Source organism: Opisthocomus hoazin, chromosome 6, assembly GCF_030867145.1.
Source record: "Opisthocomus hoazin isolate bOpiHoa1 chromosome 6, bOpiHoa1.hap1, whole genome shotgun sequence".
Lineage (NCBI taxonomy): Eukaryota > Metazoa > Chordata > Aves > Opisthocomiformes > Opisthocomidae > Opisthocomus > Opisthocomus hoazin.
Genome location: NC_134419.1, coordinates 51,091,183 through 51,113,026, shown reverse-complemented (window position 1 = coordinate 51,113,026; position 21,844 = coordinate 51,091,183). Strand labels below are relative to the sequence as shown.

The 21,844-nt window shown below is 44.9% G+C and overlaps 1 protein-coding gene across 1 annotated transcript in view; it reads left to right on the top strand.

Annotated features, from left to right (window-relative positions):
- Nucleotides 1-12,931: 12,931 nt before the first annotated feature.
- RTKN2 (rhotekin 2) overlaps nucleotides 12,932-21,844 on the top strand; it is a 129,237-nt gene continuing 120,324 nt past the window's right edge. The window contains exon 1 of the mRNA XM_075423081.1: nucleotides 12,932-12,987. The gene's annotated coding sequence lies outside the window, so the exon portion shown is untranslated. The remainder of the gene's footprint in view (nucleotides 12,988-21,844) is intronic.

Below are 21,844 nucleotides of genomic sequence, written 5' to 3'. Positions count from 1 at the left end.
GTGAAAAGCATAAAACTTGGAAGAAGCTTGCTCTTGCTCCTTGTGTTGACTACTTGAAAGTAAATTCAGTTTTATGCTGTGTTCAGATACGGTCTGTTCCACAGAATAAGCGTTCTACATGTTCACTGGACAGAACTGACTTTGTGTTTTGGAGATGTGATGAGGCTGGATGGGCAGGTCTGGTAGCTGGGGTTAGGTGGATCTGCCACCCTGGAAAGAATTGGAGTTGGATTACAGTTGTGAGATGCTAGCATTGAAAGCAAGTTTTTAGTGAGTCTTCCCTTTCCTTTTCTCTTGGGCAGGTGGGATTTGAAGTCTAGGACCTCAAGCGTAGGAGCTTGGGTTACTAATTCCTGCTCTTTGCTGCTCTAAAGTGATGGTGGTCCTCCTCAAGCCTTTGTACTGAGTCTGAAAGTTCTGAGTGAGCACAAATCTGTTCCAGGGCTGAACACAAATATAGTTGTCTGTATTAATGTTCAAATTTTTATAGGTGGTTTTCAGAGCGAGCCTTTCTTTTCATATGAAATGTATGCTTATATGTTTCTCTGAGTTGTTGTGTTAGGCTTTCTACAGATTCAGGAAGACTATATTGAATGTTGGTAAGTACACACTAAAGAGGATGTGGTTGAGTTCACATTTTGAAATAGCTTTTCCACCACAAGGATTAGTATCTACTGCTTTCCTTTTAACTGATGGCTTTGATTCTGTAGTATAAATTTTGTGGTGGTGTCTGTGGAACATATTTGTAAATATATTTGCTGTAATATATTTGCCAAAGTTATATATTGGATAATTCCTCTGTTTCCAGCATGTCTGAAATGACCACATACAGAATGTAATTAAAAATGAATATACTATGGTAATTGCATGTTTCTATCAGCTTTTTAATACCTTATCAGGAAATACTTTTCCCTGTTTTATTATACCTTCTATTTAAATTAATGTCATTGACATGAGGAAAAGAAGCATATGTACTGAAGGGGACTGGCTAAAACTATTCATTTTTGTTAGAATATTGTGAAGCGTTTTCATACCAGAGGCCATTACAAAACCAAAAAAAAATCCAATAGCATGGGAAGCCCATGGTTTTCAAGTACTTGTTGTGTGCAGAAGGGAAAGGTTGTGGAAAACAAATGTGGGGAAAAAGAAAGTTGACTTTTTTGCATGGTTTATTGACTGGTTGACAAGTCAGACCATATATATTTCTCTAACTTCCCACGGCTGGCCAGGATCAAGTAAAAGATGTCTTGGAAAGGAAAAGAGATGTCTTGGATTCCCAAACATGATGAGTTTTCACTTGGTGATTATCATATACTCGGCTCTGGAGAGTGTTAAGTCTTTGGTTTAGTTTCCTGTAGAGAGAAATGGAACACAACTGAAGCAGAGATTTACACTATGGGATTGCTGGCATGCTTCAGAAAGTCCGTCAGCTTTCAGCAATGCTCTGTGCAAACACAGCCCAAGTGCCAAAGTACATGTATTTCTTGAGGTAACACTTAACAATGTTATGTTAATTTCTGAACTTGTGTAATTACTATGAAAGTAAAAAGTACTTGGAAAGAACATCTTTTTCTGAAAGGTTTTCTGTTGCTGGTTGTGGTTGAATCTGCCTTACTGTCCAGACAGATTTTTATCATGCATTCTACATAAGGAGAGCACTCCCTAATAATAAAAAATTACTAGGATGCAGGGGGATATGATACTGTTCCAGTGCTCATGTTGCCAGCTACCCACCAGACAGTTTCTCCAAAGTGGATGGCTTTGCCCAAGAGTGAGAAATTTATTTGTGGACAAATCTGGCATATTCTTGGTATGGAGGGGTATGTTCGAAATGACTTCTTCTTGGAAGACCTCTCAAGCAATATGTGCCTGAGTATCCATGGCTGTCCTTTTCCTCTTCCTTTAGTTTGAGCTTTCTTCCATCTTGGTAGGAGGTCTCCTTTTTAGGTGTATTTCTTAACGCTTAGGAACTGAATGTAACTTTTATCTGTTTGTGGGTTCTGTGGCATTCATAAGATGACCCTTTTCCACTGCCCTGAATGCTTTCCCGTTCTGCATGAATGATGCACACGGTTTCGGCTGTATATATTTTCACCAGAAACAAGTTTTATTTCATGAAAGTGGCTGATTGTAGAGAAAATTTGCAGATCAATGCAACTTAGGCAGATGCGTGACAGAACAGTAAAATAAGTATGTGCATTGAAATGTATCACTTACTTTCTGTAACATATGCTGAAATTCAGGCTGTCAACATTGATGCCATGTTTTCTTGTTAGCCCTTCAGATTCCAAGTGTGTTTGGTAAACTGCTGAGCTGAGTGCATTTAGGAGAGTGGACGTAGTGCTGGTGTCATTTCAACCTGAGATAGAATGAAAATCACTTTTGGACCAGCATGGTCAGCGTTTCTAGGAGTGGCAGATGCTGTGTAGTCTGGGTAATACTCTATGGATCTTCAGATAGGTGAGGCTCCCATAGTGTGTGGGTTACTGCTACGAGCAGAAGTCCCCTTCAGTGCTTTGGGGCCTGCTCTGTTTGGAAGGAGATAGGAGAGAGGAGATGGAGCACCAGCCCTTCACATCCAGGCTTTCCTCTCTTCAGGGAACCAGTGGAGCAGCCCATTGCACTCTGGCTTTGCCAGTGCATCATCCTAGAGAAGAAGGTGGGAATTTCATTTGAAACACACCGCTTTCTCTTTTCAGAGAACACTCTCCAAGCCTCCTGGACCATATTCTTCTGCCCTCACTGAGGAACTGCAGAAATACCCAACCATGCAATCTCTCTTTCCCTCTCCATATTCTTGGGAGAATGATGGGCAAGCAATTGTGGTAAAGCTCCTCGTGTGCTTAGGTGATCAGGCTTTATCTGTCCAGACATCTCTGTGAGATCAGAGAGCCAAATGCAGACTCCAGCACTCCTTGGGCTCCTGTGTTTCTCCCTACAGACATTTCAGCCTGTTAAACTCATCCCTGGAAGAGCCCTGCTTTGTCCGCTTGGAGGTTGTAATGCGCAGAATGGAAAACTTACATTATTTGTTAGAGTAGTTGTTCCGTACACTTTCGATAGACCTGTGAATCCCCCTCTCCAAGCCAACTCACTTCTCCCAGTTCTTCTCTGTCTCTCCCAGTACAGAACCATTTGCTTCAGTAGATCCTTGACTGCATTGTCTGTTGTGCAGCCCCTGTTACAATACATCCAAACTGTTCAAGATCTTCCATTAATTTTCTTTATGCTATTCACAGTGGTTAGTGAAGTGATACTTACAGAGAAAACATTAAAGCCACCAAACAGCAACTGAAGCTATAGAACACAGTGATGGAGTGTTGCCACTGCTGTCCTGGGTCCCCAGATGGGATGTCCTAAAAGCTGGAGCTGCTTTTCCATCTTCCCTTAACTCTCTGAACCAGAATGGAGAGGAAGCAAGAAGAGAAAGACATTTCCGCAGTGATTGCAACACTGTGATATGCAGATTCCCTCTCCCTGCCCTGTGACAAGCATGGTGTAGGCCACAAAGTGCTGCAATCCTTATCGGGGCTTTTTGGGCCTTTTCTTTTTTAAATAATTCCATCTTTGCTGTCACGTGTTCCTCCCTCGCTGAAGGAGGGACTGACTAAACAGCAATGGTTCAGTGGCAGATACTACTGTGAAAATGGTTTAATGGTGATCTAACTGGGAATAAAATCCTGTTAAAGGTTCAGGCAGACATTTTCTAACCTCTGTGATGCAGACGCTGTTGGCTGGTGCATGAAACCAGCCCACGCAATCCTGAAAAAATGAACCATGTTGCTTGCAAATGGCTGCTCCTCTTCCAAGGTGATACCTGCGGGCCTTATAGCTGTGTCCTGTGCTAGTACTCACTGGAGTATTAGAAACAATAATGGCATTGGCTGTTTGATATATCTAGTAACATTTTCTAACAGGAGAATAACATGCCAGGGTTGGTGGTAGTTACCCATTTCACTCATCCAAATGCAGTTAGCATGCGATCAAAGTTGTTTTCTCCTCAGTCTGAAATCACATTGAAGTTGGTCAAGTAAAAGCCTTTACTGTTTTGAAATAAATATTTATCAACATCTCCTACTGTGGTTTATTTTTTAGTCTGCTGATGTGTTTGACTAGTATCTCATATGACCATGACATTTGTAAACAGAGCAGGGAGGGTGTGTCACTGCCCTTTAGGTTGGTATTTTCCTGGTAATTGTTATCACATCATGATACTCACATGTCAGACCCTAAACTCTAATTGTAACACTGCAGACAAGAGAGCTGTAACTTGAGCTCGTGTGGTTACCACCTTTTCCAGTTGCTTTTAGTTCGGTTTGCAGAGGAATGATTCAGGTTCATAAATGTAGAAGACTAGCGCCGTTTGAGGTGCCCACACATTGGTGCCTGAGCTCCAGCTATTGCTGCAGAGGAGCGGTGGCCTCCCAAGTGTTCTGTGCCACAGTCTCAGCCCCACACAGACATTGCAGATGCCTACTGGTGGCTAAATTGGGTTGGACAAACTGTTCAGGCAACTGACCCTCACCCTAGGTTTCTGCCAGCTGTTTTTCACAGCTGTCACTAGGGAGATACCTTCAGCACGCAGTCGTCTGCTGACACCTTGGGAGGAGATCCTCGTGCCTCCCACTGAGCAGGCACAGGCTCAATCCTTTTAGCTACTCCCTAACTACTGCATCACTCCTTGTAAGCTTGGCGATTTGGGCACCATTCAAGGAGAGATGTACATATTTTTTCCCCTGATACTATCTGGGAAGGTTTCCTCACATGTATGAGAAAATACAGTGGTCGTGCCAGCAGAAGAAAGGGAAAAACCAGAAGATTTTAAAACTACCATTCTTCAAGGTGTAATGAATTATGTAATTGAAATTTATATATATATAAAAGTCAACTATATCCATTGGTTTGAGGCTCTTAGAGCTATCATGCAGAAGATCAGTGAGTAGTTCAGAGGTGCGTGGGCTGCAGCATGGCTAGCAGCAGTGGGCTGTGGGAGGTTGCTGCAAGACCGAAGAAAGCCACTTGGCCTCTTATGTCTCTCCTTGTTTCTGATGATGAAATCTAGAGAGAGAAAGTGTCTCTCACATTTGTTGTGGTACTTTCTCAGTACTGGTTTTCTGCATAGTAATTTCTGCATCTTCCACAAGAGTGGAATGAGCTTTGAGATTGTAGGGATGTGTCCTTCCCTGAGACGAGGTCTGGAAGTTAGCTGGCAGATTTGACGCCCCAGACAAGAGGCTGAGGCCACCAGCGGGGACAACATTCGTGTGGTCAAGGCACAGCATTGGACATAGTGTGAAATTCTGGGAGGTCTGTCTGAAGGACACAGTGTGATGATGCAGTGTGGGCAGCTTTTGGGTGCTTCTTGCCAGCTGTGCCCGCTGAGGAGAGGAGTGAGGGCTGCCTCAGTGGGGCATGTCCTATGTATGGGACCACTGCCTCCCACTAGTGCCACTGCTTATGGGTGCTGTTGTTGGCCTGTCCTTCCAGGCTGCAGAGGGGCATAAAATTGACAGCCTGCTCCCATGTATGGCCAGGCTGCCCAGGAGATAAGTTTAATTGAACATGGATTGTGTTTTCAAAATAAATGAAGGGATCTGTCCCAACTCATCACTATTTCCATCCCAGCACAGATTGCTGCACACCTTCTCAGCTTGTGTGAGCACTCATGGGGGTCACCCAGGCTGCGCTGTGTCAGAGTGAGTGCTTTCTGTGCTTTTCCTAGCCTGGCTGATTCTCACAAAAGCCTGGCCGATTCTCACAAAAGCCTGGCCAACCACTGCTGCAGGGAGATTGAAATTCCTAAATCCCTTTGGCTTCTTCCAAAAATCATAAGGTGTAGAAGTAGAAAACCTGACAGATGGAACTACTAGTTATGCAGTTAAGAATGAACAAAAAAAAACAAAGAAGTGTAGAAAATAGAGTCAATCAGCTTGTTGCCTAGGAGAGGAGGATCTATGGGATGCCAGAGTTCCTGCTGCCTTAAGGAAATGCTGTAATGACAGGCCAGCAGAGCAAGAGAGAGCCGGAGGGCCTCGTCACTGTGTCACGCTGATGGCATGGTTCAGACCTCAGCTGGGGTGAGTGGGTGGTGTCTATTGCCTTTGCTTGTCAAACTCCCGGTCACCAAATAACGAGGTGATTGTTAAAACCCTTCAAAATATTTTACAGGGCATGCATTTGCTCATGTTCACTGTGTTTTTGTAAAGCAGCGGTGCTCAGGCAGTGCCTGTTGGCTCGGGAAGGAGAGCCTCCCAGCCCCTGTGAAATCAGGGAGCTGCGTGGAGGCGCCTGCACTGGCAGGGAGGTCAGTGCTCACGGAGCAGCCCGGTTTCACTTTGTTCATAGGGCATCCCGACTGACCCTCCTGCAGTCCCAGCCAAGCTGAGAGCAGAGTATGGCAGGAGGAGAGCCCTGCTCCTCTCCCCACCACTGGAACGGGTTGCCCAGAGAGGTAGTGGAGGCCCCATCCCTGGAAACATTCAAGACCAGGTTGGACAGGGCTCTGAGCAACCTGATCTAGTTAGTGGTGTCCCTGCTCGCTGCAGGGGGGTTGGACTAGATGACCTCTAGGGGTCCCTTCCAACCCAAAACTTTCTATGATTCTATGACTTTAAAATTTGTAAAGTCAGGGCCTTCCTTTGGCCCTGCAAAACTGAAGGTAAATGCTAATTGCTGGAGCCTCTTTCAAATGAATGGGCATACATCAACTCCTGAAAAATGCAGTTGCTATTTTAATTAAAAATAAACAAATCAATTTTGGGGCTTTTGAGCATTTAAGCTTCCTTAAGTAAGCAATAGATTTTTCAGAGGAAAATAAATTTTACTAGGAGGCAATCCAGTGAGTCCCATTAAGAACAGGCAAGAGCACTAGGAGACCTAGATTCAAATCTTAGTTTTGCCAGCGTTTCCCAATATATTCCTAGAAAAATCAGCTAAATCATAAGACAAGAATTATCCTTCGGTGTAGTCAGTGTACTTTTCTGATCAATTCAGAGTGATGACAGGTTTGTTACAGCAGGAATAAAATTCACCTTGCTGATGGGGTAATGCGATAACTAATTAGATAAAATGTTTTTGTAGTATTTCTGACCCAGTGAGAAGGTAGGTGCTATCAGTTCACAGTTGCCTGAAATCACTGAGGAGGCTAGCATGTCTTGAAAGTAGCAATTGCTGAAATGACCCTGTGCCTCATTTGCATTGAGTGAAAGGATGGTGCTATCTTCGTATTCTTAATATTTTTGTTATCTGTCCTCAGTGAACTGAGAGCGCTGAAGGAGGCACTGACTGATAAGCATTCCAGCTGTACAGTGAGATTTTGGTTAGTACGGGGGGCTTCCTCCCTGCCAGGATAAATTGGATGCTGGAATAAAAGAATAGAGAAGATCCCAAAGAAAGGCACTTATTTTAAAACAGACAAAAAAACCCACCAAAGGGTGTTTGGTTTTTTTTTTTCGGTATGTGACAGCAAGGCAGCCTTAGCATTTGTTTCATGGAAACCTCTGCAGTTGATCAAGACAGGCAATGAGTAAGACCGTGCTCTGCTCATGAAAGCACCTTCTTCGAGACCACTGCTTGCTCCTGATCTGCTGCTAATTAGTCTCCGCCCTGTGATACTGAGTCATTATATTCTTTGCCCTTTTCCATGTCTGCTTTTGGTGTGGAAACTGAGACAAATATTGCTCCCCTGCTGGAAATCATAATGTCATCACATTCATCAGTACCTGTAGGTCCAGATGAGAAGGGAATAGTGTTTGGGGGGTTTTTTGGCCAGTGATCTCTGATAGGAGTGTTTTGAAGTTCAGCTATGCTATATTTTACGGCAATGCACTGCATATAGCATCTGGCTAGTTTCTGTAATGCCACAAATTATTTTATTTGTTGAAACAGCAAAGCTATTAAGCAGCCTTTAAAGCTACTGTCAGGAAAAGGTGGAGAGTTCCACACTTGAGGCTCTTCGGTGCTGCTGTCAACAGCAGATGCCCATGTTTGTGCTTGCCCGTAGCTTGCCATGAGGTGTATTGCCTCCAGCTGCGACTTCCCAGTTTATTACAGGATTGTGCAGGATGTTGCCCTGCAACTTTCCTGCATCCCCTTGTTCCATGCATCACTGGATTAAATGCCTCCAGCCTGATGTGGCAAGTTCTGTTTCGCTTTGTTTTGTTGGTGGAGGAAGAAGAGAACAGGTTGCCAGGGTCATCAGTGTCTTTCCCTGGTATGACCGACTTCCTTGATTTGGCAGGCCTTACTAGCACTGGGCTTTTCTTGAGAACGTGTCCTTCTGCTGAACTGTACTCGACCGAGGCTGGTTTGAGCTTGGCGCTGTGACTCATATGAGCTGGATACAAACCCTTGGGACTTATGGAAACAATTAGCTTAGGATGACTGAGTTGGAAAGCTGCTCAGTGGGTTGCAGTGGGTTAGTGTAGCAGATACGTGCCATCATCCCATTGTGCCTTAACCCCCAAAGTGCAGCAAGAGCCTCCCAGCAGTGTCCACTGTGATGCGTGGCTGCAAAGCTGTAGTGGGTATGCCTAGGCAACAGGAGCAAAACTGAAGTGGTTCGTTAAAAATTTTAGTTAACAAATAGTTGGGCACATCTAACAGTTCCCCAAGAATCCATGTCCCATGCTGTATTGCCCCTTTCCCCATTATCTCTGAATCCCCAGTGTCTGCTGTTTCTCGTTCTTCAGCACTTTGGGGCTAGGCGGCATTTTGCTTTTCCAGAAGGGCTTCTCAGTTGAAAAATGTAATTCACCTGGATGGCCAGCACGTGTCTCTGGGTTGGCATCTGGGAATCCTGTGGTGGTCAGTTCTTGGTGGTGAATAAAAAAAATCCCAAACATGTCTGGGCCTTTCTGCCTGGGCTGCTGGCTCTGGGCAGTGCTGGGATTGTAACAGTGCTCTCCTAGGGGGCTGGGAGGAGGCTGCTGAGCCCTCCCCACAACGGCAAATTCCTGCTTTTTTTTCTTTGATGTGGATGGCTGTGCCATCCTGGTGCAAGTAATTCCACCCATTGCACGTGTACTGCACTGATGAGACTGATGGTGACTGTATCTGAAAAGGCCACGCAGATGTTGACAACTGTCAATGACTAATTTAATGGAAGAGTAAGAAGACTGTAATAAACTGATTTTTTCTGTGGCACAGCAATTATAAGGGTTATAGTAGCCCAAGCATCCAGTAGCACCTCGAAGATGGGAGGCTTTTCCTACTCTTTCTCCACATCCTTCTCTTAATAAACATCTGTTGCAATAAAAACAAAGATGCAGGAAGAGAGGAAGAGAAGAACTGTATGCACTCACGCGAAATGTTAAAATAAAGGCAGCCTTTTTCGAGCATGCTTGGTGAAACTGTTCTACGGTAACACCAAGAATTACGAAAGGGACAAATCCTCACCACTGAATATTTGTTCCTTTTGCAGCGAGCCTTGGTAAGACTCAAATAGTCTCTGACCTTACAGTACTAGTTTACAGTATCAGTAGTTTCCTGCCATGACTCAGTGGCTGGAACAGTAATATCTGACAGTCATTTTTTTCCTCTCTCTTTCCAGATCTCTTTTGAAGCTATTCAGAGTGGGCGGGGAGAGACGAGTGACAGATATAGTCCTGGTTCTTGCCCTTCCTCTTGCCCCTTTTTTTAAAAAAAAGACCAAATGAACCTGCTCCTGCTTTTTCTGTTCCTTTCAGTCCGCTTATCCATCAGGCTTCCCTTTCGCACACGTCCTCGACCAAATCTTACTTTCCTTTTCGTTCCTACTGGTGGTGTCTAGGCCTGCTGATAATGCCTGGGAAATACTGAGCTCATTCCCTCCCTGGCTTTTTTTCCTCACTGGTGCTTTTCTACTCCCCAGATCAAACCTCTTTACATCCTCGCTTCCTCTGCAGTTATCTTGCTGAGCCTGCACTGCTATACTAAACTCTGCTACCAGCAGAGATTGATTGAGTTCTGTATAGTCTGCACTGGATATGGTCTATGGTTAGGGCTGGAGTAAAAGTTGGCTGTAAGATCAGGGGCAGCTTGGCCTTGAAGGCATTGCTTCATCTTTGGGTCCTCTGAGATAATGAGGGAGAAAAGAGTAAGACAATGGCAAGCCCCACTTGTGTGGCAATGGTCTTAATTCTGCCCTGTCACCTTGCTGTCACAAGGTCCCCCTGCCCCAAGGCTAAGAAGCAGCAACTGATGTTTATTCCTGTCAGCTGTCAGGAAGCCCTGAGACCTCCACAGGAGTCCAGAGTGAAGCCCTCCTGCTTCTGCCACCTCCAGCCTAGAGATGGCTGACCAAGCACTGGCTCAGGGCTAGGCCAGACAGGAACAGGGAGGGAGTTTCATTACATGCAGAGGGACATCCCTCCTCTCTCCCTGCAGAAAGTGTGAAAACCTTACTTGTAGTCCAGATTATGCCTTCTGACCCTACTTAGCCTTTCAGTCTGGACAACAGAGGAAAAGGGCCTTCTCTCCAAACTTAAGAAAGAGAGTCCAGAATCTCCATGTACCAATACCAATTTAACTCTTCCAGATTTTCCAATACTGTGTAGTAATCCTGACTCTGCAGCTTCTCTTCTGGAGACCCCTAGTCCTACACCTCTGAACAGCACCCTGGGAGCTTGCTTCAGACCACAGATAAGCAGTCCTTTGAATTTGCAAGTGATGGCCATGAGCCAATCTTCTAGACTGGCAAAATGATTTCATAATTTGAGTTCTGTAGTTCCTTTTCTGCTGAACTTCACCCTTGTGTAGGCTATGGACTAGGAGCCCAACTTAACTATATAATTTAGCTTGCTTCTTAGATCTTGGAGTAATAATCATGGCTCTGCTGCATGCATTCAGGAGGTGTGGATCTGGGAGACTGACAACAGATAGGAATCCGCTTCAGGCCAAAATTAAGTGGAAAGTATTTTAGTCTACTGAAGGCCATCTTCAGCTTTGTATGATCCTTTTGGCTTCTGTCTAACCACAGCAGGCCCACAGGCTGGGGAGGTATCTGTGCTAGGTAGAAGCTGCTGGTATGTGGAGTTGGCTGTTATTTCTCCAAGGTTACCTCTTCAGGGCATGCAAAGCTCAGGAACAATTTCAGATGCGCAGCTTGTCTGTAACCCACTATAGGGAACCCACAGCCTACCCTAACAGATGAGGAGCACATCTGAGGCCAAAAAGAAGCATGGGGTGTTTGAATCCATTGATTACTGTCAAGTTGAGCATGCTCTTGCAGCCTCTGTTTCTGGGAACCCTCATGCTAATGTAGACAATGAAGCAGAAATGTGTTTCAGGCCAAAAATTTGAGGGAAAGTCTACTGACAGCAGTCCTCCCCTTTTACAGCAGGACAAAAAATTTGACAAGAGTCCTGGTCCTCCTCAACAAAACTCTAGCTCCATCCCTAATCTGGAATCAGCCTAGGAATATGTCTTGGGCTGGAGAGTCAGAAGATGAGCGAGACAGCAGGCACCTAGGCTCAGCGTGGGGGTTATTCAACACTGTTCATTGCTTTTGGTCCTGCAGCTTCTGTTTTGGGGACAGAAGCCTTAATTAACCTCAATTTTTGAAACCAAGTTTTAAACCTGACCCTGCTCTGGACACCACATCAGCAATATATTGCAGGCCAAAATTACTTGGACGCCATCACAACGTTTTGTTTAGGCTGTGGTCTAAAGATGTCTGTTGGAAAAACTTCGAAAGAACTGTTCCAGGCTACTGAAATCGGCCCTCGGTTCAGCTCTGCTCTGTTTGCTAACATGAGAGATAGTCTTGCCTCTGTGACTTGCATTCAGGAGAGCCCCTAATTGCAAAATAGGCAACAGAGCAGAATAAACAATGCTTTTCATATGAAATATTAAAAAGTTATATTAGTGTACGGGGACTAGGCTTCTCTTTATCTTGCCAGGCTTTGCAAAATCATTTTTTCAGCTATACTTGAGGAAACTCTAGAGGAATTGGTTGAGCGAGAGAGGAGGAGGAATGCTTTTCCGGACTATATGAAGTAAAAAATAGTTGAATTTACTTCACGTGAAGCTTAAGAGACCAACCCAACAGAAAAGGTGAATCTTTCATAACATCTGCAACGTGGCATTGAAATCTCTCCTTTTGTGGAGTCTTCGCTGTCTCCGCGTGGACGTCAGTGTCAACAGGAGTGCCGTTTGGGACGCCGTGTCCCTGACCCGCGGTGGCAGGAGGGGGGTGCGCTGCCAGTGGAGCCGCCTGGTCTGAGCCCGCTTGGCTGAAGGGAGAGGCGTCGGGCGGGCAGAGCTGGCTGGCAGCTTTCCGGTCGCAGCGGAGCGCATTATTCGGCAAAAGAAGGACTTTGTGAAGTCGTTTTCAGTGTCTCCAGACTAGATGTAAACACATGGTGAACTACCGCGCTTTGAAAACTGCTTTTTTGGTTGTCTTTTCCTATACATCTTGGATGTTTACTTAATTTTTTTACAGTATGTGCAATTTCCTGTGAGAATTTAGCCCTTCAAAGCCCTGACAGACGCTTGTGTATGTAACGATTTTTCTAACAAGCAAAGCCACTTCTCCGACTTCCACCTTCCCATCCCCGGCCGTTTCCACAGGCGTCTCCCCCTCGGCCTAGAGCCCGGGCGCTGGGACGAGCGCACCCGACCCGGGACGTCCCTCCGGCCGGGAGCAGCCCCTCGCCGCCCCTCGCCCTCCGCAGCCGCCGCTGGCGACTCCTGCCCGGTGCGCGGAGCGGGGCCCGGCGCGGCAGGGCCGCTCGGCCCGGGGAGCCCCGCGCTGGCCGAGGCAGCAGCGCCCTCTCTCGGCTCCGCGCCGCCGGGCCCGCCGCCCCGGGCCGGGGTGCGGGATGCGGGGCCGGACCGCAGCCGGCGGCGGCAGCTCCCGGCTTGAGCGGGGCAGCCTGGCCAGCCCGGCGGTGCGGTCCCCACTGCAGAGTACCGCACACCCGTCCCGCCGCCCCGGGGCGAAGCGCTTGCTCCATTCGGCTGGAGGAGGGTAGGGACCGGCGTAGCAGTCGCAGTAGTGCGCAAAGGGTAACGTTTGTCTCCCGCTTGTACCTACAGCAGCTCTGCTGGAGAAGGCTCCTTGCTTTTGGATCCCTAAATGTTGAGGGATCTTTTTACAAGGGTGTGTAGTGATAGGACAAGGGGGAACGGCTCTAAACTAGAAGAGGGCAGATTCAGATTAGATACTAGGAAGAAATTCTTCACCATGAGGGTCGTGAAACACTGGAACAGGTGCCCCAGAGAAGTTGTGGATGCCCCCTCCCTGGAATTGTTCAAGGCCAGACTGGATGGAGCTCTGAGCAAGCTGGTCTAGTGGAAGATGTCCCTGCCCATGGCAGGGTGGTTGGAACCAGATGATCTTTAAGGTCCCTTCCACAACCCTTACTATTCTATGATTCTATGATCTGGTATGCTACAAGGAGTAGAAACCTTTTGAAATTTTAGGTCTTGGTTAAGTTGCTCTGGACAACAAAGAGAGGCCGCTGCTGGTTAGTAGGTAGCAGGATTTCCCTTGCAAACACTTTGCTTGACAGCTCCTTTTCCACAGTTACTTCCTCAAAACCAAATCCTATCAGTGGAGGTCTTTCCTTCTAATAAGAAAACAATTTATCAACACCCTGAAGCCTCTCAAATTCATGTAAAGATAGACCAGGCAAGGGAGAGTCCTAGAGAGCTCTCGGGAGACACCAGATACTGAAACTGAGCAAATCAGGTCTGGATGAATAATAACAATAACCAGTGGTCTAAATTCTCTACTGCAAACCACTCTTCTACCTAGTCTGAAATTTTGGGTTTGCTAATTTTTTAAGTAGCGTGTGGTTGGAAGTTCTATTTGTGCTAATTTCAGAAAATCTTTTCCTCATGTTACTGTCTCCAAATTTAATTTTAATGTTGAGTACCAGAATTTGCATGTGAAATCTTTTATGTTCCTGAAGATTATGGGAATAATAGCCTTTGCTATCTCAAACACCTTGTTGAGCATATTGGGCCCAAGCACTGGGGAATTTCAAAGCAGAAGTCAGACATCCCCTTCAGATCTTACCGTAAAGGTGTCTGTGTGTTTCTGTAGCTCAGTGCTGCAGTTACTGTCTGTATGACATCTTTCCATGCCTTCTGGTCATCTAGAATCACAGCAGCCAGGCGCAGCCCTGAAAAACTGTTCCGAGGATGATTCTTACAATGTGTTGGGTGTTTGCACTTAACACTCTACTTGCTGTACTACAAAAACCTTGATCCTTTGAACAGACCGTTAGTACAGCAACACACAAAGGTAACTTGCAGACACAAAAGCAGGCTTCTAAGTGGGTACTACATCAATCACGGTATGAATTCCCCCTCTTATAACAAAGTACTGCGGTAGCGTGCCCTGCTACGGCATCTCTGTCTGAGCTGAGTGTGGCACCACTGGGTCGGCAGGGGTGAGGAGGAGTGGGGATGAAAATAAAGAGGTCCTGAATGACTGGTGAAACAGCTAGGAGACCTGACCTGGGTACGGTCCTGTCTTGTTTGCTGGTATTGTGATATATTGCAGTATTTGTGGAAGCTTTCAGTCAGCACACAGCTTTTAAAGACAAGGTGTGATTTTGCTCAGTGTAAAATGGCTGTTTGCTAGCCCTTCCCAGGGGCACAGTGCAGGGCTGGGGGCCATTACCTGAGGCATGGTGGCCAACTCCTGCCTTGCTTCAGCAAGCACGTGGGGCTGGGCTCGGTTTGTCAACACACTAGCAGGTTAAAAAGTAAGTATTGCAATAATTGACAGTATTTTTGTACTTTATACTGTGCTTTTTATTATCGCTAAATGAAGGTGAACAGTAAACTCAAGTCTTCCCTTTTGCTCATTTCTTAGTTTTAATACAACATGTATGTTTCTGCTATAGTTTTTCTTGTTGCTATAGCTCCTGTGTTCGTCCTGCTATTCGTATGGCAGTAAGGGACTATAAAGTTGGTTTTGAGAAGACACGTGAGAATTTCTGTAGCATAGGTCAAGTTCACAGGTATCTGGACTCCCCTTGTTCTCCCAGTAAGGGCTGTCCAGTGTCGCAGTGGGCCTTTGCTGTTGTAGGGGTCCTCTGAGCATTACGGAAGCCAGAGCAAGCCCAGCAGCTCTCTGGTGGCCACAGGGTCTGAGATCTCTGACTGATACTCTTCCTCTTGCCTGGCTGCACCAAGGTGTGAGGGCTGGTAAGAACAATACTGTGTCCTCAGGACCAAGTGGGATTCATAAACGGTGCAGAAGCTTTGCCCCCTTATCCCAATGAGCTTTTGGTTTTAAACCACTTACAAAGCAAATAAAATCTTTCTTCTGGTTGAGAGTCGAAGTGCTTAAGCAAAGGGTGTCTTGCATGGAGAATGGACATGCTTGTCCTCTCAGTGTTTCTATGCTCCAAAAAGATACATGAAGTGCTGTGGACCATCTTTTTACTGGGATAAATTAGTTTTCCAAATGATCCCCTGGCTTTTGGGCAAGTTTTTGCATTTTGCTTTTGCTGCACAGCCTGCAGTCTGTTGTCCTGTTCACTAGCAGGGGGTGGAAATAATTTTGGAGAAAACACCTTTGCAGTTTTTGCAGTTTTTCTCCATTTCCTACAGGAAAGAAACAGGAGGTTACGAGTCCTTAACTTGTTGGTCTTCAGAAGATTTCTCTCAGTGTTTGTGCTCTGGAGACCCTACTTCTCAGCTGTCTGAGGAAGCAGAGGAGTGGAGATGGTGGATTTTTGGCACAGGGTTTGCTGCATAGAGCAATATATCAAAATACCATCCAGTACAGTTTGTCAGGACTTGGTGTGTCACTTAGTAACAGACTTTGCAATTAGAGCTCTCTGTTGCTCCTGCACGTTAAAAAATCCTACCAGCCTTGGGAGGACCCTGTTGATGTTGTTTCCCTTGGAAGAGCTACTCTGGCTTATAGGCCCTGTGTATTTCTTATTGACCCCAGTAACACCAGTGTTCCAAAGCTATGGAAACTTGGGGCACGTGTCCTCAGCAAGAAGCTGCATTCAGCATCTTTTCCTCCAGCATCTGTCAGGCAGCTCTGCATGCTTTCCGCTGAATGCCTCTGGTGTGCTGCTGTGCAATGGGCTATACCTTCCAGGAGGCTTTCTGGTACCTCCTCCTGGTGACCCGCTTTCCAGTGGGAGCTCTTGCAAACTGTGAAGCAGAAGATACTTTGCTTCAGAAACTTTAGTCACTTTGGATTGGTGGTAGCTTAACATCTGGAGCAGCAACTGAATATTTACGTATGTGTCTACACACAACTAGTCGCCTGAGTAGTGGTAAATCATCCCAGTTAATGAATTTTCAGTGTGGCTTTAGGTAGCTGTTGTTTTTATAAATAAATGGGTTTGCTGTGCATGTTTCTCCATAAGGGATGGTTTGAGCAAAGTGCTCCTGACAGTTGTGAGCAAGTAGCGGTGCCATTTCAGACATTTCACGTCCCTTTGATGTCATGCACTTTGTGGTAATGCAGCATAGTGGTTGTTAATGAGAAAGTGGGGTGCGCTGTCTCCTGTCATTCCCGCACGAGCACTGCCGACGCTTGCACGTGTCTTTAATTCTGTGTACGAACACCCTGCTGAATCAGTGGGCAGCTTCAGTGAAACTCTTTCGAGTGATTTGTTTTATGCAGCAGTGAACAAACACCCTGGCTCAGCACAGCTTCAAAGAATGGCATTTTTAGTGTTTTGATTGACTCAGTACAAAAAGGGATGAGACTTCAGCAGCTTGGAAAGACACAGTTACTGTGGTAGGTGTTACCTAGTGATTAATATGTCTTACTTTATATCCAAACCTCTCAGCTCGTTTCATACATTTTTGCTAGCAACAGCAGATCCTGTGCCAGTCTCCTAGCTCTGAATTTCTTTAGGAGCAGACACTATTGCCAAATTTGGTTTCTTGGCAATTTTGGGCTTAGGAGTTCAACTCTGACTGTGCATTCAGATCCCTGAGTATTCTGCCTGGACGTAGTTGATCTGTTGAGCTGGTTTATAGAATGAGTTATTCTGCTTTCCTGAGGATTTTTTACTGTATGGAAAACATTTTGTGCTTATTATCACTTGCCACATGCATTTAATCTATTTTTGGTAATTCTTCAGAGCCTATCACCATGGTATCCTAGCACCAGTGAACATAATGCCGATACCCATTCAATATGAACCACTGATGCACAACTCCTTCTGATATTAACATAGCTTCATTGTGTTACTTATTTTTCATTTTTCAAATACCAGGCATTTGTGCTCTTTAACAAAAAAAGTCTTAAAGCTAAGACTATGTGCACTGTAGATGGAACCATTTCTAAATGGCCAAATGGAATGAACAAACCCAGTGGACCAGACCTGTCCATATCTGCGGGCTACACGTTATTGTGTTAGTGATACACTGGAGATGACAGGGGTTTTTTGAAAAAGTAAAAATCTGTGTCACTCTACTGACACAAAGTGGCCAAAGTGCCATGGGTGGCTCTGTCTTGTGGCACTATCTAAATAATTTTTTCCTATGTGCTGGACATGCTAGAGTTTGTAGAGCATGTAACAGGTTGCTGACCTGATGAGAGGTGGTGGTGTAACATACGGGGGAGATGGTAAGTAAAACTGATGCACAGCAGTGGATGTACACCAGTACACTTGATGTACATGTCGATGGCAGAATAGTAATTCAGTCATTTCTAATTTTTTCTCAGCTCATACAGTAGGAAAATGAAGTGCTTAGGGGACAGAAGTGATGAAAGTGTAGAAGGTAACGCTGTAAGAGGCTGTAATTCAGCTTCACTTCTTTCAACATAACACAGAAGTTTACTAAGGTAAATGACTCTATGCAAGTCAATAATATGCACATTTAAAGTATTAGTTGTTTTTCTTATTACCTACATTTACCTCTTGCTAAATCGTTATGCAAATAATTCTGAACTAAATGCTTCACAACTGAAATGTGAATGAAAACAAGGTTGTATTTATTCTCTTGGCAAGTAGAAGCTCAGGGTATATTTAAAAGACATCAAAGTGGACTGTGTGCGAAAAATGTAAGCACCTTTGGATCAAAACCAAACCAGTAACCTTGCGGTGTGGGACATCTGTGGTGGGAGTGCCTGAGACTCGTTTGCACATCCTGGGCAGGTATGCAGAGAGAAAGAAGTTCTGCGAGCGGAGTCGCATCTCCTGGCGCTAGTGCTGGTGTTGAGTCTCAGCTGTGTTCTGCTCCTAGGGTATGTACCCCACCGAAAGTGAAAGGGTGGCTTAATGTTTTAAGGCCAAGATCCACAAAGGTCCCAAGTGACCTGGGTGCCAGCGAAACATTGAGTCTGTTGTTCCTTCTCTAACAGTGGCAGATCACCCCTTGCACTTTTTGTGGGTACCTTTGTACTATGTTCATATGTCAGTGTAAGACAAGTAGCATTTTATTCACATGTGTGGCTGTGGTGCGGCAACGTTTTAAAAGTAACGTGTATTTTCATTATGCTTAGGAAATATTCGTAGAAGGATGGTTAATCTTTTGCCAGAGGATGCTTTTTGAAGTCTCTCTCTACTTTAGCCATAGGTGTCTCGTCTCTGTTAATTGTCCACATTTACAGGTGAACACAGCCCATCTGTCTCCAGGCTCGACAAATTGTGCTCTGCATTTCTAGCTACTGTGTGTCACTCCATGATTACCAAGTTCTCACAGGAGATAAGCAGTTGTGATCGAAATTCAAAGCAGAACAAGAAACTCCAGCACACAGTACCTAGGAATTAGATGACAACTCACTGTAAAAACTAGTGTGCTGACCATGCAGGCAAGTGCCACCTTTGCCAGTAAAGGTGCTATTTCCTTTCCTTAGTTTTAAATTATGTCCTTGTTCTATATAATATTCTCTTAACAAGAATAAAAGCAAGTTTAGTCTTTCCAGCATGTGCTGAAACTGTTGTTTGCAGTGTGCCAGTTGACTCTCTGTATTACAGTCCGGAGTGACATGGCTCACCAGAGGTCAGGAAAGCTCATTTCCATGTAGTAATGGAGCCAGGCGGACCTCAAAAAGCTCTTGGCCAAAAGCAGGATCAGTATTACCTCTCATTTTTGAGGAGTGCTTGCCCAAAGCATTCCTGGGTGCTGGAAAGTTCACAGCTTCCTTATGAAAGCTGTAGCTGCTCTTCTCTCCCTTCACCATTAACAGAGTTCATCTCCTGCCTGAACTGCATCTTCCCAGCTGTGCAGTAAACTCATCACTTCCTACACTCTTCTGTACATTAGGGACAGTAGAAGGTATCTTCTTCCTTCCTCCAAGCCACAGATTTACATATCCAAAAACTGCTTTCATGAGTTCCCCAATCTCAGTTTCTTTAGGTGAAATAATCCCATCTTCTTCCCTCTCTTCCCTATTGGTACTGTTTTCTGGCCTTTTCATCATTCTTCTTGTTCCCTGGACTCTTTCCAGTCATTCCCATATTTAATCAGGTGCAGTGCTGGGCCCTGGAAACAGGCGTGGAGAAGATGGGACCTGGGAGCAGGGCTGTGTGTGCTGGACAGGTGACTTCATGAGCAGTGTAGGCTTCTAGCTCAGTCTATTCATGTCAGTGCTGCATTTGACTCTCTGCAATACCGTGGTGCCACTGACTCCTGATTTTTCTTGTGACCCATCCACCTCCAGGTCCTTCTCTGCAGAGCTTCTGCCTGGACAAGTTATTTTCCTCCAGCAGTTGCAAAGATGATTTTTCCTGCCTGGCAGAAGCATCTTTCAATTTTCCCTATTGAATTTTTTTTTTTTCCTCTGGAGCACTTCTGCAAGCAGTCAAAAAAGTTTTTAAGTCCAAACTTATCCTCCAAGATACTGACAGTCCCATCTGTCTTGCCTCTTGGCTCATAGTGCCTTGAAAGGCCATAGTCTCTTTTCTTGTACCTGTTTGTATTTTTCTATACTTTATGCAAAGCCTGAACAGCAAACTACAGCCCTAACATAGTTTGCTTATGACACTGTCAAGCTGAGAAATATGGATCTGGCTACCATTTATTTTGGTGAGTAATGGCTGGAAATGATCAGGAGTCAACAGTAACTTCCGCTTAACGCATCCAAAAGCTCAAACCTCATGAGCAGCAGGACCTCAAAAGTCCAGCACTGGCACTTAAAATCACAGTACCGATAGTAAGCCGCCAGAATAATCTACCAAATGACAAATCATTTGTCCTTTTCACTAATACTGAAACTAGGTATGTGTTTTGATTTGAACAGTCTAATTTGAATCAGAAACCAGCTTTCACTTCACAGACATGTGACACACTGATGTTTAGTTGTTTCAATATGTTGCATGAATTTAATATGATTTCTTTTAAAAATTAATCACCAGCTAGCTTTTTCCTCTCTCCCCTGCTCCTTCCGGGCTCAGGGAAAGCCTGCCACGTAGTGCGTGTAAGGAATTCACACTGAAGACACAAGCTGGCCTGGAAGGATCCAGTCCAGCGCTCTGTGTCTGTGACACACCATACACTGCTTGCCCACTACTGCAGGCTTTATGCTGTTTCTACTGGAGTTTGGTGGTGAATAACTCATTGGGAGCAGCTGTAGCTCCAGTAAGTACTGGGGGCAACTCAGACTCCCAAGCGCTCATGACAGTATTTTTCCCCAGCTAAACACTTGCTTTTGTTGGCTTTCGTGATTTTGCATTTTGCTGTTTTGGTACCAGAATGAACTGCTTTTCTGGAGCACTTACTACTTGTCATTCCAGTGACATTCTGGTAAGATGTATGTTGTTGTAAGGGTAGGTTTGTATTTCTGGGTAATATCAAGCTGCGGTCCAGGTCCTCGCAAAGACTCAGGGGGATGGTTCAGAAAACCTAAGGTCAAAGGGTGAGTCCGGCAGGTGTGACCTGTGTGTTACACAGCTTTCTTGCTCATTGCTCTTTCACCAACCTTGCCTGTCTGCTGGTAACCTCACAAACAGTGTCCTCAAAGGGGAATAACAATTTACAGTGATCTTCCATCAGGTGGTGGAGGGCAGTGAGCCATGATCTTGGCCTCTCCTTCTGCCATTTGCAAGCTGGCATCTTTTCCTGAGCAGTGCCTACGTTTTATCCTCGTGTTCAAACTCTCTTCATTCTTCTGTTTTCTGTCTTCTCCATTGAGAGTCCAGAAATAAAATAAAATCCTGATCATTTCTTCTGTAACTATATAACTGGAAATGTAAGTGTAAAGGGAAACGTAAAGTCTCTTCCTGTTGCTTATTAGTCAATGTAATACATTTTCTAGTCTCAGAGAGATTACAATAATATTTTATGCCACTTTTTTCTAATCTGCTTTCTCAATTATCAGATCCCTTGGAGGAAAGCTTTTCAATTCAGTCATCAGAATAGCCAGAGTTGCTTTATATGCTGTTTCCATTTTCATTACTCAAGTCAGTATCAGAAAGGCAAAGAATAACACTTGTGTGAGTGTCTATTCTCAGCCCATCAAGGAACACAGCAAAACGTGGACTGCCCGATTTCTGGCTCAGCCAAAGTCCTGGGCTGTTGTACTGTTCAATGCCACATATTTTTATCAGCTTGTATTTCAGGTTTTATCTGAGTGAGAGAGTTTAGATCTAAATGTTGCTTAAAAAGTCTGTAAGCAAGAGGAGGCAAAGATCCTAAAATAAGGCCAAAGAGACTAGAGCATGGCTTCACTGTCATGGTCCAATCATTCTTTCCATTAGTCTCAAGAATTATAAATTAATGACTCCACTATTTATTCTTTTTCTCTCACTGAAGCTTTTGGTTAAGCCCATAAACTGCATGAGTTTGTAAATATGAAAAACTTGGCATTTGATGCCTTCTGACATGCCAGCGGGTTTGCTGGTTTCTGTTTTTCTCTTAATGTTTCTGGTCTTAGAACACCTTGCTATACACTCCCTGTGCCAGAATTATTTTGAGGCAACAGCAATCC